We start from the raw sequence: 18,803 nt of genomic DNA on the forward strand, positions 1-18,803 counted from the left end.
GGTGATGGAGTATTGTGGTCAGGAATGACAGCATTGGGGCCACAAAATGTCACCAGTTCTGAAGGTCTAGCCTTGCAGATCGTGAAAGACTGTAACACGGCATCAAAGGGATGCATCAGCGAAGGCTGGCTGGTTATTTCAGTGCAAAAGGAGATTTATCTCAATAACATAGATAAGATAGGACAATTCTGGGGTTCTGGCTCACCAGCTCACTTCCTGGCTCGACCTTCAGTTTCGCCAGAAACCGAGCTAGTTCCCCAAAACCCTCAGAATTGTCCTACTCTAACCCATTTTTCTGCTCAAATTCTCTTACAAATTCTCAGGTGAACGCAACAATTCACCCTCGTTCACCACTGTTCACCTCTTTATTTTCTTACGTTGACCAAGGGAAATGACACATTTCCCTAAGTGAATGTAAGAAAAAAATGCAAAATATATCCTATTGAATGCCTTCCACTCAGTCTTCACTAAGCTTCAGGCCTCTGCATTCTGTATGTCAGTCCTTACCTAAAATTTTCCTAATTCTTTCTTGTTCGCATAGATAAGATTTTTATGAAATGCTGATTTTAGTTGTTGTTTGAGTGATTTCTTGAATACAGTTCTACCACATTCACATATGACTGTAATTGTGTGACTTCTCGAAACACATTCATTACAAATCCAATAATATCAATCTTTTCGGTACTTATCTTTATGAAATTCATTAACACTATTTTTCTCTAGATAGTCGCCATATTGCCTTAGCTGTTTTGTGTTGTCCATTTAAGGGATATAAAATATAAAGGGGAAAATTCGTTCTTTTGATTCCAAGGATGAATATAAGAAAAAAACTGCAAAATGGGTGAGCACCCGAGCTTGGTGGGACTTTGATGGTACACTCTTTATTTCAACTTCTCCCACCTGGATCTTCTGCCGATGGTCTGCAACTTCTAGCTTGAAAGCCGCTGTTGTTCTGTGATTTCTATTACTCTGACATCCACCCATCTTCTTCTGGCTGCATCTTGTCATCTCCCTCTGGAGTAGATGGAACAGCTGGTGTCCTCGTCTTCTTGTTGATGGGCTGTAGCAGTGGGACTAATGACCTCAGCAGTTGAGTCCCATAGTGCTCGGAGCCATTTTGTAGCAGTGGACAACGAGAGCAAATAACAATAGTATTGGCTGGCCAGACAAATCCTATAGCTATTCAGCTTTGCCCCATGGGGCGAAGTAATTCGACTCACAAATCGTGTATATATATATATATATATATATATATATATATATATATATATATAGTTCCTATTCGAGTGACAAAGTACGTTCGAGAGCGAAAAATGAGACATCTAGCTACCGAAGCTAGAGCTGATGTAGTTCATACTAACGGTCATAGATGTCTGGAGAGCAGTGCAGATAGACTGAAGAAGTTAGACAGAATTCGAGTTAGGAAACTAGCAATTATTTCCTTAGGCAGGCCAACAGCCAACACAGTGGCGCTGAGCCATAGAGATAACAAGACGCGTGAGGCTCCGGCCACTCGCCTCTGAGAGAGAAAGATCTATGCTGCAATAAAAATTATCAGTTAGTAATCTGTGCTGTGCATCGTATGTCAGATTTCTCTTTTCATACATCATGACATATGCGAGTGTGTCATTAGGAAGCTTATCGAGTTTCACAAAGTTTCATGGTCGTCGTCTGTGAAGTGACAACGTTCTTCCTACGCATCATGTTAATGACATAAATCGGATAATTCGTTATGAAACTATATGGGCTAAGATCGCTGTCTGATTTTAGTGGAGTAACTAGTTTAAAATCGAGAAATGCGTCGTCTGCTTTGAGGAAGTTATTTGGAGGATTTATGTTCCACATCTCCTGTGGAAACACTTCATTTCGACCATTTTTCAGGTATATGTTCTGAAGATTAACGTGATAGAAATAACAAAGAGTCAACTAACTGATGATTTTTTCGATTTGTCTGAAATGTGACAAAAACGATTTAAGGAATGTCGAATTCTACCGAGTTGTTGTAATTTGTGATATCGGGTTCAAAATTTATCTTGCCAGATAAACCAGAAACTTCGACAGTTTGAGGCTCATAAAGAGAAATAGGAATTTTCGGGTTTTTCGTAATGTTTTCTCGCTGTTCCAGCTCGTAATTTGGTTTGTATTTGACAACAGGAACACGGATTTGCATCGACTCTGACAATTTTTCTTTCTTTTGGAAGAGTGTCTTTTATTTAAATTCCAACGTCATTATAGTCAGTCCATCGAAGAATTGCATCTCCAGAAGTTGAACTATGCGTAAAAATTACAGTTAAATCTTCTTCCCTTATCATTTCTTTGTAGTCTTTTAAAAATCCACCAGGCGTTGGCAACGTATAAAGGACTTCATTCCCTTACTATTTATTTTTCCAGTGTTAAAAATATGCCCTTCTAAGCTTATTTTCTCAGTAACAAATGAAGTCAGATGCAGCAAAACTGATGAGGAAATGAAAGGATGTTCATTTCTATACAAAATATTATTCCTCTTACTTATCATTACAAAGTCAGATTTGCTATGTAATTATCGATTAACCTCTTGTTTGATTTCCTATCGTACATTGGATAATCTGTTCCATCAGTTCCAATAATAATGAAATTCATATAAAGTTTTACATGATTCGGATGAAGCCATCCCTCACCAATATTTATTTCAATTTCTGTACTCTTATTTGGGGCATTTAAATTGTTTTTAGTCTTCTCATTCACAGGGAATGAATAGAAATGATAACTCTCGATTTTATTCATGGCGCAGATTTATTAAGGAAAAATTTTAAGATCTTTCAATTGAACTGTCAAGTCAATCAAATTATCATTTTCGTCAGTTATAGTTATTTCTAAATCCTGAATTGGATCAAAACTTGGAACATGAACAGGAAAATGTGGTTCGTGAATTATTGGCCCACCAAATTCTGCATTAGGCTTGAATGAGGCGATAATATTAGTTTCTCTGTGAAGACGGTCAGTATGCTTTACAAACATCCCATCAGCAAGATAGAAGTTTATATTGATCAGCTCAAACGGAATAATTTTGGGGACGTCTTTAGCCACAGCCTTCACTTTAGACTAACAACTTGGTTACTAAAACCAAGCATACTTCCAATGCTGTCCTTTATGTCCATGTACAATTTTACATTACTTTCGATAACAACACTGTTTAAAATTTCATCTGCTTTAATGTGAATATTTGGCTTCTTTGGATGAATACATTTTTCCAGGTTTTTCAAACTATACTGACCAACAAGAATTTCTATCGTTTCTCCATCAGAATAAAGTTTATTATTTTTCGGTGTAATATTCAGAGTTAGAAAATTTGAATAAGAACGAACCATTACTAAAGCTGTCTTGTATGGGTACAGTCAATCTTTCTTTAAGGACAGACAACTTACCGCTCAGTTGAAATAATTGAACCATTTATTAATAACTTTTTTAAAATGAATGAGCAAAGTTGATTGGGAGCCAAAAGTAAGAATTCCTGAAAATAAGTCGAAAAATGAACATGGTAAACTTTTAACAAATTTTATTCGATGTGCAAAAGTAGGACCAAGCGGTTGTGGAAAAACTACATTATTGGTAGCCAGTTAAATTCTAGCTCCAGGATGGTTGAACTGGAAAAAAATTGATCATTCGTATGTCTATTCCAAAAGCTTACCTCAGCCAAAATATTCAGAATTCATAAAAATGTGCAAAACAATTGAAGACAAGCGACAGCAGTCCGAAAAAATAGCAACCTTTGTCGACAATAACGATCACATTGTTCCAATGGATCATGTCACAACAATTCAGTTGTTGTCTTCGATGACGTCATTCTTGGGAACCAAGATATCGTTAGCGAATATTTTACGAGAGGCATACATAAAGGAATAGATTATTTCTACTTGGCTTAAACGTACTCAAAAATACTGAAACAGCTAGTCAGAGACAGCCTCAATTTTTTAAATATTCTAAGACGGGATGACACACATTTAAATCACATGTATCATGAGTGGTGACTTGAAGTTTGATGAGTTTAAAGAAATGTGCAGTACATTTTGGAATGATGACTTCGGTTTTTTTACGATAGACATGACTAGGAAACTGAATGATGGCAATTTCAGAAACAAAATGCAATATTTTTCCTAAATTTTAATATGTTAAATGAAAGATCAAATTGCGTATCTATTAGACCACCGCAACGATGTTTTACCAGAAGACATAAGTGAATTTAAATAAGCTGTTGATTATTTGGAAAAATTAGATAAAGTTGTATCGAGATTCGGTGAACATTGCAGCAATTGCATATGGTATGATGATGATGCTACATGCGTTCCAGACACATGTGGTGGTTATCATTTTGATAAACCTGTGTCTACAATACGTCACGTAATTAAATTTTATTATGAGTGTTAACATTGACGCTGTCAAAACCTGCTGCGGCTGGCATTGAACATGTTCAACACAAAAATTTAGTGTTTTTTCTTCTGTAGTAAATGTTCGCAAAATACGATGAGGAGGTTGTTAAAAAAGTCAAACGCAATCTAAAGGAAGCTGAAGAACTGAAAAAAAACCTTCAAGCTTTGGAAAAAACAGCCACGAACAGAATATGAAAAATATGAGAAAGGAGACCAATCTGTTATCGACGAAATCGAACAAAAAAAAAAAAAAAGGAATCGAAGGATTAGGTCATAACGTTCTGAAAGCGATCGAGGAAAATAGAGTGGATGAAAATCAGATGACTCCTTTTCGTCAACACATAGACGACTTTGGAGACGTATCCCCAATTAAATAACTATATGATTGGTCTGACGACGTTCCTGACAAGTATGACTACACATTAAGTGAATCAGAAATTCAAGACACGTTGAAAAAATATGAAGAAGAGAAGCGACCCAAAAAATTAAGAGAGGTGCTACAGACGAAGTCTGAACGCTGTTCAGGTGGCGATGACGTTTAAATAAATGTTAGTGAAAGAATGTTAAAGTACGTTAATCACAGTGAATATGAAACTTTCGGATTAAAATCTGTTGGTACATTTAAATGTGTTGAGCGTTTTCCTGTTACATTCGATGGTGACAAATTAAAAATTGTTGGAAAACAATAGGAAGGCACAGATGGACTTATGACTTTCTTAACTAAAAAGCAAATTACAATGGATGATATGAATGATAAATTCGATAGTGAAGATTTATCAAATTATGCATATATATTATACCGTTCAGGAGCACTGTATTCTGAAACTAACCCAAATAAAGTAAAATCAAGTAGAGGCAAAAATAAAATAAAGTGATAAAAGAAATAGTGTCTATTTTCCAAAAGTATATCAATTACCGTCATATTCAGAATCAAGTTCGACTGAAAGCAGTTTGGCTGAGAAAATGAGTGAAGGGAATCGAATTACTCTATTGAGAAATAAACAGTAAAACCAGTCGAGTATATCTGGATGAACGATGTTCGAGATTTAATCGATAGATTAGCAGTTATTCATGCCGTAGAACTAGCGAGGAATAAATATTTTCACAAGGAAAAATTTGGCATGACGCAAATGCTGACGAACAAATTTATCAACCTTAACATCAACAATCCTAAGGGAATTCCATACTTGATCAGATTTTTGAACAATCTTCCACACACGTTCTGGACAAGCGAAAAACATGGGAAAGGCCTCATAAACACTCTGATCGACAAATTACCGTTCGAAATGCATCTTCCAGGCAACTCGTTCTGTGGTCCAGGAACTAAATTGGACGAGCAAATAACGTGCGGTGATCTGGGAATTAATCCACTAGATGAGGCTTGTAAAAAACATGATATCGCCTACAGACATCACAAAGATTTAGAAAAAAGACATGAAGCCGATAAAGGACTTCAGTTAGCTGCGAAAGAAATAATGCATGGGAGTAATGCTTCTTTAGGTGACAGAATTTCAGCAACTGCAGTTAGAGGGATAATGCATGGAAAGAGAAAATTAGGAATGGACGCAGCTGGTGCTGCCTTAGGCGTGGATGACAATGGTTGGGGAGCTTAATCTCTATTAAATTTTTTAATCTATATAAACGAACAGCGACTCAGTCGATTATACTTTGCTGCCCAGCGGCAAAATCAAGCCAAAATCAATTAAATTTAAGCTGAATAATGATCAGCTAAATGCAATTGAGCCATTTTTGACTGATGCACAAAAGAGAAAGCGGCAGCTGAAGTTGGTGGTAATTTACTCATTACACTTGGTATTCCCGTTGTGAAAAAGATTATTGAATATCTAACACAAAAGAAGTAAGGAAAAGGCTTAATACAACATCAAGATGGATTTCTTCCACAAATGTTGGCTGCATTACCATATCTAGCAACTACTGGCCCACTTGCTGGCGGATCTGCATCAATCGCAAATACAGTCATAACAGCTGACAAAGAGCTAGAAGAACAGAAAACACAAAACTTGGAAATGGAGAAGAAAGATTTAGCTGGTGCAGCCAGAAAGGCAAAAAAAAAATTCATAAAAAATTTAGCAATCCTTTATCTAATTTCGATATAAAAGAATTAGTTAAAAAATTAAACACTTTTGATGCATTTATATGACTGATAAATTGTCCAACGAAGCGAAAAATTTAGAATACAGAATTGTAAATGTAGATACTTCTGACCATGTTGCCACCCATTGGATCTGCTATTATAAGAATAAGGATAAAAAATTCGTTTTTGATTCATGTGGAGGAATTATTCCTAAACAGCTCGTTAACTATTTGGGAAAAAGTGATCTGTAGTACAATAGGCAGAGAATACAAAATTTCAATGAAATAATTTGCGGTCATTTATGTATGTTTGTTTTAGAACTCTTATGCAAAAATTTTAAGTTTAATAATGTCTTTAACATGCTATTTCGTCATTTTTGGAAACATACTCGTTAAGAATTTTGATGGTGACTCAATTGAAGAGTTTCGATCAAAAATCGAAGATGTTTATGCGTCAGTAGTCCCAAGGATATACATTATAACCGTGTGGTTTCGGAAAGAGTGAACAACACTTTTAAGGTGACTAAAACTTTCGTTGACTTTAAAGGCAGAAGAATTGTAGACATAAAAGACCCTATAAAAGGTTAGTATTTAGAAAAAGAATATGTTACAAAACCCGAATACATAAGCATTCTAACACAGTTCAATAACTATTTCACCGCTACAAAGCTTAATTAAAAAAATTAATCAGGTTCTTCAAGACAACTACAGCACTATAAAGCACTTCTTTACAAAAAAGGAAGTAGAAAAAGCTCTTGAAGATTATTTTTCAAAGGCATATTTAACGCCATATCTAAGTCAAATAAGTGATCTTCAGAAAAGAATGTATGACAAACATAAACTGAAATTTGACTTTCTTACTGGTAGGGAAATAGTGAAGTACACATTTGGGTATGATGTAAAAATCAAGAAAATTATTTTATTTGAAGCTAATGTAAATCGTTACCTGTCGCCTACTGATTTTAAAATAGAGATAAAAAGATTCGATGCTGATGAACTGCAAATTTTATGTCCAACACAATTCAATAATCCATCACTTGACACTTGAAATGAAAAAGAAGGATAAAATATTTATATCTCTAAACGAATCTGTTAAGATTGTCCCTGTTTCAGGCGAATTGATCATGTTTGGTGAATTGACAGTGGCAGGTGAAGTAGATGCAGTCTGACGGCAGGTCTAAGACTGTTATAGTTGGTGCTGAAAGGTGAAATTATATTATTATATTTTTTTTAGTCTAGTTAAATTGAGATTCACGCTTCGCACTCAGCTCTTCAGAGTGATCGTTTGTCGAAGACAAACTTATTCCTTATGGACGTTCACATGCATTGTTTTAAGTGTAAAAAATTCAGTGAGACACAGAATCCTCACAGAGTAAGAACTAAAACCGGCAGAGAGAGGATTAAAGGTCTTTGCACAATATGTAAAACTGAAAAGAGTATTTTCGTTAAACAAATTTTGTAGGTGAAAAGGTGGGTGGTTCTCCTGCAGGACTGAGCACACTGAAGGTGTGCGATTCACCCACCCCCATTCGTGAAGAAATCATTAATGAGCTGCATAAACCAATGAGAAAAAACATTTACATGCAGAGTTGTAATTTCTCTAGGTTTAAATGATCTTTAGCAGGCCGAATTAGTCGAAATGGGCTCAGGCAAGTTGAAAGGAATTTCGAAGATAAATCGAGGATATAAATATTTATTGACTGTCATCGATGTCTTCTGTAAAGATTCCTGGGCTGTTCGAATTAAAGACAAAACAGGGAAGAATGTGGTTGTTGCTCTCGAAAAAAAAAAAAATTCAGCGCCCGACACCCAAAAAATCAGCAGACAGACAATGTGGAAGAACTGTATAACAAAGATTTTCAGGAGCCGACGAAAAAATACATCAACCATTATTCGACATTCACAGAGATGAAAGTATCTTTTGTTGAACAATTCAAAAGAACACTTAAGGAAAAGATGTGGAACAGATTTGCTCTTCAAGTAAATTACAAATGGGCTGTCATAGTCTCGAAATTAGTTGACAAATACATGAACATGAGGCATTCGACCATAAAAATGGCTCCTAGTGAAGTAGATGAAGATGCTGAAAAAATCTTGCTGAAGACCGTTTACGAGACAAATCTGCCGGATGCTGAGCCAAACTTTAAATTTGGGAACACAGTGAGGATCAGTAAACTGAAAGGACTTTTTGAGAAGGGCTACACGGCCAATTGGTCAACGGAAACTACAGAAGAAGAAATATCCAGATGTGTATCTCGTTGAAAAAGTTCTGAGAAAGAAAGAAGATAAGGTTTATGTTAAGTGGTTAGGCTTCGACAATTCACACAACATTTGGGTGAATAACGCAAATGTAGTCGTAGACCTAGTCACAAAGCTCTGCCAAAGAAGCTACCGCTGAAGCAACAGCTGCGCCAGTCTTAGACTGCGTTAGTTTGATGAAGATTCATTACATCGTTAATCAACTGTTCTTGAGTGTAATTATTCAAAATCTTAAACTAATTGTGCCAACAAATAATTCTCAAAGTCTCTTTCATCCTTTGGTATAAATTGACTGAGTGAGGTCTATAATTCAGTCTTAACAATTCTTCACAATTAGGATGTCGATCCTCGATTCTGTACACCTGTTTTCGTAAATTTTTCCTCTGCGTTCTAATCAAATAATAATCATATTCACATTCATCGTCAAATAACTTCAGAAGAGAAAAGTTGGTCTTAAATTTTCATTAACTGTTTGAGAAACAACATGTGGTTGTATGTCTATAATTTGTTGCCTTAAGATTTGAATGTCTTCTCTCCTTTTCTTTAGAACACACATCGCCATTTCCTTATCAGTCTGTAAATCTTCAATTTGCTCTTGTAGTTTCTACACACCATATTTTCGAACGGCTGGTAAAACTTCTTCATAAACCCAAACTTGAAAATCTTCTGCAAAAGGCATCTTGGATTTCATAACTAGAGAATAAATACTGCATTCATTGATAAATTTCTTTGAAGGATGCATATTTTTCAGTAGCACCATTTCGGTGTTATTGAAATTTTCAGATGTTTTGCAATATTTTTGTTTAACATGATCTTTAGTTACTTTCCTGGGACGACAATAGCCTAACAGATCAGCAACTTGATTTGCATAAAACCAAAATTTCTCTTTTCATCGTTAATGATGAACGCTTGCTTATTGTTGTATGTAAGCTTGTTGTTGATGAGGTCTGCAATCGACTCCATTTAAGAGAAATAATTTTTAATAGATTTGTATATATTTTCGATAGGCTGGCCGCGGTGGTCTAGCAGGTCTGGGCGCTCAGTCCGGAACCGCGCGACTGCTACGGTCGCAGGTTCGAATCCTGCCTCGGGCATGGATGTGTGTGATGTCCTTAGGTTAGTTATGTTTAAGTAGCTCTAAGTTCTAGGGGACTGATGACCACAGATGTTAAGTCCCATAGTGCTCAGAGCCATTTGAACCATTTTTTGATAGCGTCATTTCTCCACTATCGAAATTGTTGTACATCTGTAGGCGACTTTAAATTGTTTCCAATTTGCAGGGGGAGAATATTCTCCCTCTGGAATTCCGTGCAAAAATGCTAGAATGTCATTCGTGATGAACGCAGTTGAAAGCCAGCTTCAGCTGGCGCTGACGTAGTCTAACACTGGCGATTGACGTTGCCTGCGATTGCGTCTGCTTTTGCTTTAGCTGTCGCTGGTTCATTGATAAAAACAGTGTTTGGTTTCGATGATAGACCGACGCTTGATTCAGTATATATTTTCGTATATTTTTTGCAAATCTACTAAAACTATTTTCATATAAATGTATCAAACAGTACGAATGAGGAAACGAACGCTTTCATTTTTCGTATCTGTCTGTTATCCTGGCGATGAAGAAGAAGATATAATCTCTACATTCATAAATGAATTAACAGACGAAAGCGTGAATTATTTATATAATCTCAGTGGAGATAAAATTTGTATTATACAGGGTGCATCAAAAAATGTATACACACTTTGAAGCGTCATAGAAAATTTATTTCCCGTTCTGCAATGTTAAATTTCTGGAAATGGAAAGCTTAAAATCCAATTGGAAAAATAAATGTACTTTGCAAAGGTGATTAATGTTCAAACTGGTGGCCTTCAGTATCAATACATTTCTGAGTACGAGTCACCACTGATTCCATACATCGTACCAAAGTGTCCAATGAGGTTTCTGCACACACTGCCTGAATCTCATTCCAAAGTGTGTCCAGGTTGCATGGTTTACGTTTGTACACCTCATCTTTTACTGTGCCCCATAAGAAGAAATCTAGTGGCGTGAGGTCTGGAGAGCGTGCAGGAAACTCGTTTGGTCCCCTGCGTCCAATCCACTGGCCTGGCACATTGTGATCCAGGTATGCTCGTACATCCCTATGATAGTGCAGCGGGGCGCCATCTCGTTGGAAATAAAACTCATCATTACCGTATAATGCACGAATGGCAGGGAATATGGAGTCAGCAAGCATTGTTAGGTACGTTTCTCCAGTAACAGTACCTTCAAAGTGGAAAGGCCCAATGAGTCCCCTTGCAGAGAAATCACACCTCACATTTACACCAGGCAAATTCAAAGCCTTTTCAACTGTAATGTGAGGATTATCTTCAGCCGAGTACACACTATTGTGTCTATTGACAGTTCCATTGAGTTTGAATTGGGCTTCATCTGACCAAATTATGCTACCCTTAAATGCTGGTTCACGTCTCACCATCTCCTGAACCCATTCACAAAATTATAACCTTCGATCTGGATCGTCGTCACATAGCTGTTGCACCAGCCTTTCTTCAGAATGCGTAACACACTACTAGCACTTACATTACTCTCAGGTGCCGCTTGCCTTGAAGATTTTTGAGACGAACGCTGAAACAGTTCCAAGACCGCAGTTGTGGAATCATCACTTGTCACTGTATGAGGTCGTCCTGATCTACCTTTATGCACATCACACACTGTTTCATGAATAACGAATTTGTCTCGTAGACGTGTAATTGTTAACCTTCAAGGGGTTCTGTACCACAGACTCTGTCTTCGAACTGTAGCTACATTCTCAAACTTCCAGTACCACTTAATTATCTGCTTCCACGGTTCAAAGCTCAAACGCGCGTCCTCCATGTTGCAGTTACTTCCTTGCCACTGCTGCCACCTGCTGAAGAAACATAACATTACTTTCTCACAGATACACTCCTGGAAATGGAAAAAAGAACACATTGACACCGGTGTGTCAGACCCACCATACTTGCTCCGGACACTGCGAGAGGGCTGTACAAGCAATGATCACACGCACGGCACAGCGGACACACCAGGAACCGCGGTGTTGGCCGTCGAATGGCGCTAGCTGCGCAGCATTTGTGCACCGCCGCCGTCAGTGTCAGCCAGTTTGCCGTGGCATACGGAGCTCCATCGCAGTCTTTAACACTGGTAGCATGCCGCGACAGCGTGGACGTGAACCGTATGTGCAGTTGACGGACTTTGAGCGAAGGCGTATAGTGGGCATGCGGGAGGCCGGGTGGACGTACCGCCGAATTGCTCAACACGTGGGGCGTGAGGTCTCCACAGTACATCGATGTTGTCGCCAGTGGTCGGCGGAAGGTGCACGTGCCCGTCGACCAGGGACCGGACCGCAGCCACGCACGGATGCACGCCAAGACCGTAGGATCCTACGCAGTGCCGTAGGGGACCGCACCGCCACTTACCAGCAAATTAGGGACACTGTTGCTCCTGGGGTATCGGCGAGGACCATTCGCAACCGTCTCCATGAAGCTGGGCTACGGTCCCGCACACCGTTAGGCCGTCTTCCGCTCACGCCCCAACATCGTGCAGCCCGCCTCCAGTGGTGTCGCGACAGGCGTGAATGGAGGGACGAATGGAGACGTGTCGTCTTCAGCGATGAGAGTCGCTTCTGCCTTGGTGCCAATGATGTTCGTATGCGTGTTTGGCGCCGTGCAGGTGAGCGCCACAATCAGGACTGCATACGACCGAGGCACACAGGGCCAACACCCGGCATCATGGTGTGGGGAGCGATCTCCTACACTGGCCGTACACCACTGGTGATCGTCGAGGGGACACTGAATAGTGCACGGTACATCCAAACCGTCATCGAACCCATCGTTCTACCATTCCTAGACCGGCAAGGGAACTTGCTGTCCCAACAGGACAATGCACGTCCGCATGTATCCCGTGCCACCCAACGTGCTCTAGAAGGTGTAAGTCAACTACCCTGGCCAGCAAGATCTCCGGATCTGTCCCCCATTCAGCATGTTTGGGACTGGATGAAGCGTCGTCTCACGCGGTCTGCACGTCCAGCACGAACGCTGGTCCAACTGAGGCGCCAGGTGGAAATGGCATGGCAAGCCGTTCCACAGAACTACATCCAGCATCTCTACGATCGTCTCCATGGGAGAATAGCAGCCTGCATTGCTGCGAAAGGTGGATATACACTGTACTAGTGCCGACATTGTGCATGCTCTGTTGCCTGTGTCTATGTGCCTGTGGTTCTGTCAGTGTGATCATGTGATGTATCTGACCCCAGGAATGTGTCAATAAAGTTTCCCCTTCCTGGGACAATGAATTCACGGTGTTCTTATTTCAATTTCCAGGAGTGTATTTAACCTTGTAGAATGGGATATAAATTGTCTATGACAGTTCAAGGTGTGTATACATTTTTTGACACACCCTGTATATGAATACTTTAAAAAAGATTGTAAGCAGCGGCCGCTGGATTAACGCACGTTAAAGTCGAGGCAGTCTTAGAGCTTAGTCTGCATTCGATCGTCGACTTTTGTCAAGATTTAGCTATATCTGCAGGCAGTAAGTATTTACTGCCTGAAATTCCATAACGAATAAAGCACAATATGTCATTTCTCGATCAAAACACCCTTTTCAGAGTGGCTACTTGACCTATGGAAAAAAAGTTTTATAAATGAGACCCAGACGCACTCTGATATTGCTGTTTGTGGCCGCGCTAGCTGAAGGCGTAGGTCTGCTGCCAGATGAGAAGAGCAAAGCAGTTGAATATTAATCTATGGATACTTGGATAGTCCAGAAGGGCACAGCCTTACGGATGCTTCAGCGGACGCTCTGTTAAGAGAATCATTAATGTTATTTCAGCTAACACACAATCTCAAGACAACTGACGAGTTAAGTGACGCAACATTAACTTTCATGAAGAAACCTAGATGCGGCGTAGAATGTTCATTCGGTAGTTGTATAACTACTATGTATAAATAGAATAAAAAGAATGTATAGAGATTCTATAAAGGAGCAACGAAGAAAGTGTTAAAAAATAACGGAAAAGGCATTCCTTGTATGGGAAAAATATGCTGATATTAAATTTCACCTCAGCAATAATAACCCCCACATCTTAATTTCAAATAAAAGACAGCCTCATAAAAATAAACTATATGCTCATCGCTGACAAAAGGATCTGGACGGAAAAGGAAATGTGTTAGGTCATGCATTTTCCCAAACAAGAATAATGATCCAATAGAAATACACATGGAAGATGAGGAGTTATGGTACTTAGAAATTAACAAAAATCATCTCCATCGACTCGCAAGTGGCCGAAGTGGCGTCAAATCGACAGACTTGCACCAGGCGAACGGCGTACCCGACGGGAGGCCCTAGTCACACGACATTTTTTTACTAACAAAAATTCGCCAAAACATCTGACAAATTAATTTGAAGTCTTAATTCACGAAATTGGCCACTCGTTACGTCTGTATCATTCAGGAATCAATAATGTACCTATACTATAATGGCTCACATTTAGAATTATTCCAAGATGATACTGACGCCATCCAATTTGTATGGTAAAAAAATAACTACACAGCCAATGATACAGGCTCAGCCATCACCAACACAGCCTTCTATACCAAATCAACGAATGGAGTCATTATGTCAAATGAAAAAGTTCGATCACTTACTTTTTGTAGATGGGGCTCTACATATTTTTCATAAGAACTGGGTTTCGATAGGTGATAATAAGCCACAATTGGTAACCAGTTGGTTAACATTCTTACCCCAAAATATATTAAAAAAATACGGAATATACCAACGACCAAGTGGTGAAGTTGTGTTATTTGTCGACAATACGATATACATGATGAATTACACACACTACAATTAATTCCATGGTATGAGAAATCAATATGTAGTACAGGATTACGTAAAAACTTTGTATTAAATGCTGTAGCCAACACTTATTCAGGAAGAACACTTGTATTCTTAAATGAACTTAACAGACTTAATACCACACAACGAGGGCAGATATATTAGTTTCGGGAAGTGGATAGAAAGTCTGAAGATGAGGTTAATTGACAAATTTAAATTTATGGCTTTGTCACTTGACAAACTTTCATCGAATTTGACGAGACAACAGCTGAAAAACATCAGGAAATTCCTCCCAGAAGAAGTGTTCGACTTGGTGATCAGAAATGGCGTCTATCCATACATTTACATGGATTCTTGGAAGAAATTCGAAGAGACAGAATTACCACCAGAAGAAGAACTTTACAACAAATTGAACGATTGTGAAATAAGTGATGAAGATTACAACCACGCAAAAATGATCTGGGAAAAATTTAGCACCAAAAATCTTGGCGAATATCATGATCTGTATCTTGAAGCGGATGTGTTGTTACTCGATGATGTGTTTGAAAATTTTAGACAAACATATATAAAAACCTATGATTTGGGCCCATCATGGTATGTCACTGCACCGGGTTTGTCTTGGGATGCAATGCTGAAAACGATTCAACAAGCGCTCGATTTGTTACATGATTATGATATGATTTTGATGGTCGAAAAGGACATACGAGGAGGAATATCACAGTCTTGCAAGAGGTGCGTGAAGGCGAACAGCAAGCATATGAAGGACCGTGATGCTAACAAGATGTCAAATTATCTGACATATTTGGATGCAAACAATCTGTATGGCTGGGCTATGAGTCAAAATTTTCCTTATGGCGTATTCGAATGGAATGATCCAAAAAGCTTAAGCGAGATGTCAAACAGTTCTCGAGAGGGATACATATTCGAAGTAGATTTTGAATACCTGAAGGAACTGCATGATTTACATAAAGATTTACTGTTTGCGCCTGAAAATAAAATTGTACCTGGAACTAAAGAAAACAAGTTGTTGACTACGCTGAATGACAAAAAGAAATACGTGGTTCACAATAGAAATCTCAAATAGTGTCTCTTTCTGGGAATGAAACTTACAAAAATACACAGAGTTTTAAACTTTAAGAAATCTGATTGGCTAAAGAAATACATAGATTTGAACACACAGATGAGAACCAAGGCTACAAACGACTTCGAGAAAGACTTCTACAAACTGATGAACAACTCGGTCTTTGGCAAGACGATGCAAAATATACAAAATCGAGTGGATATAAAATTGGTTTTTGATGGAGAGAAATGCGATAAACTTGTAGCAAAACCAAACTTTAAAGGAAGAAAAATATTTAATGATAATATGGTTGCCATCCACATATAACAAGACAAAAATCACATTTAATAAGCTTATCTTTGCTGCAATGAGCATACTCGATCTGTCTGAAGAACTAATGTACGACTTTCACTACAGCACAATGAAGTCAAAATACGGACAGAACACTGAGTGGTGCTACCAAGGCACGGACAGTTACATATACAACACTCAAAAAGAAGACTTCTGTGAGGACATGAAATCGATGATTCATTGCTTTGATGCGAGCGACTATTCAAAGCACAACATCTACGGAATTCCTCAAGTAAACAAGAAAGTTGTTGGAAAAATGAAGGATGAATGCCACGTAATAATTATGAAAGAGTTCTGTGGCCGAGGGCGAAAATGTACTCTTATAAAGTTGGCGACAAGGTGCAGAAGAAATAAAAAATAATTAAGAAATGCGTGGTCAAAAATAGAATCAGCTTGAAAGATTATAAAGACTGCCTGTTCAACGACAGAGAACAGTACAGAAGGATTAATGTGATTTGAAGTGCAAAACTCGTTATTTACACGAAATAAACAAGAAGGCGCTGAGCCCGCATAACAATAAAAGACAAGTTCTGAAAAGTCGAGTAGATACACTGCCGTATGGACATGACTCATTATTGTCATTGTCGTCGTCCCAAATTTCAGTAGTCACCACATTCATCATCACCGAATTCGTCTTCCGATTCAAAATATGACCATAATTCGGATCTGTTGCATATCATTTCTGCTAGCTCTTCAACAGTGAAAGTATTCTCATCTTCTTCTTCAGGTCTCATTTCAACAGTGTTGTTGTTTTTGTCTGAGTCCATTTATAACATACAAACAATAATCTATATTAACAAACATTGTATGTTAAATGAAGACTCTCTTCAAGAAACTCCACAATGCAAGTGGCTCGAAAGAGATAAATTAAGTGAGCTAGAGGTAAACGCTTTATATAACATTAATGGATGTGAATATCTTGCACCAGATACGAAGAAAAAACTTGCATAGAACTTAATGATGATTTTAAAGTTATTTTGCCAGACAGATATGCTAAATTAATTACTAACTGGGATCTTCAGTTTTTTGAAGGTGGACAGATGAAGTTAGAGATATAAAGGAATGAAGAAGCATAAAAATAAAAACAATGCATTTCATGATCTCATATTCTGGAATTCAGTAAGTGAAACTTTTTCTATTTCTTCCGCCATCGAGGCGGGACGGCGTGTTTCAGCTGAAATGCTGATGCACTCCGTTGCGCTGACGTACAGAATGCAGAGGCCTGAAGCTCAGTGAAGACTGAATGGAAGGCGTTTGATGGGAGATATTCTGCAGTTTTTTCTTACATTCACCTAGGGAAATGTGTCATTTCCCTTGGTGAACGTAAGAAAATAAAGAGGTGAACGGCGATGAACGAGGGTGAATTGTTGCGTTCCCCTAAGAATTTTTAAGAGAATTTGAGCTGAAAAATTGGTTAGAGTAGGACAATTCTGGAGGTTTTGGGGACCTAGCTAGGTTTCTGGCGAAACCAAAGGTTGAGCCAGGAAGTGAGCTGGAGAGGCAGAACCCCCAGAATTGTCCTACTTAAGACTCATTTTCCTATAATCTCTTCGGTTTGTAGCATAAAAGTTAAAATTACAAAGTTATTGAAGGGTGCATTACATACTGATTATACATCCATAATAAACTAATCTCATTAAGACAACTATAACACTATCTTTGTTTTATTAAATCTTATTTCGTGTACTTAATTGATATTGATTGTTAAATCCTGCGTCATTGGCCTGGTCCTTAACTAACTGGAATGTAATGCTCTCCCATGTTACAAAATACGCAAAATGACAAAATTATACAATGGAAACAAATTAATAGATATTAGCATCCCATCTCCCAATGCTTAGTCGTAAATGAGGGTCGCGACTGAATTGCGCCAGGATCCAAAATCATAAAATTACCCAACCGCTGCTGCTCGTGCACCACTGGTTTCGGTGATCTGAATAGTTCACAATATCCTTGATTACGTATGATCTATATAATCATTCTGAGGACAGCTACAGTGACTGGAAGAGAGATGATACCGGGGCAACCTCTCTATGTAGGTATTCCAGCTTACTCCACTCAGTGATGTGTGCAATGCTGTGGTCAATGGTAACTTGCAATTTTCCCAAGGTAGTATTCATGAATGGTTTACAGAAGGCGAGTCTTTGATATTTTTGATAGTGTAGGCAGGCTGTCGGTTAGCTGGCAGCACAAAATGTGTTTGAGGAGCATTATCAGAAAAGTTCAAAGCTGTTCTGTGCGTAAGTTAAATGAGCAGATAACCTAATGGTGGGTGTGATACATTATAATAAGAACGTTGAATGAAAGTCCACCGTTAGAGGAACTCGAGAAGTCTGAAGTGTAAATGCATGATCACAGCAGAGAACTGCTACTATAGTTGACTGAACTACCAAATACGGCAGTCTGTTCCCACGGGGATAAACAAATATTTGTGCATTGCAACAACAGTGCGAGAGCAAAGGAATTCTTTAGTTTCCTCTAAAAGCAATGCAATTTCAAAATTCACAACACTAGTCCAGAGTAATAACGTAGGACGCTTGTAATAATTAGTGTGAACGCACAGTTGAGACTCGAACTACATGGCAGTGTGATGGATAACCCTTGGAAACAATCAGGATGCCCGTTTGCCAAACATTGCGTTCATAGGCAGCTACACAGGCGACAGGAAAGAGAAGGTGATAACACTCAAATTTGCAACTGGTGCATGTAATGGACAGGGATATCTGCACATTTAACACATCTACAGGTCATGACAGTTGTACAATAGCAG

The sequence above is a fragment of the Schistocerca nitens genome, chromosome 11 (assembly GCF_023898315.1).
Source record: "Schistocerca nitens isolate TAMUIC-IGC-003100 chromosome 11, iqSchNite1.1, whole genome shotgun sequence".
In the NCBI taxonomy this organism is placed as follows: domain Eukaryota; kingdom Metazoa; phylum Arthropoda; class Insecta; order Orthoptera; family Acrididae; genus Schistocerca; species Schistocerca nitens.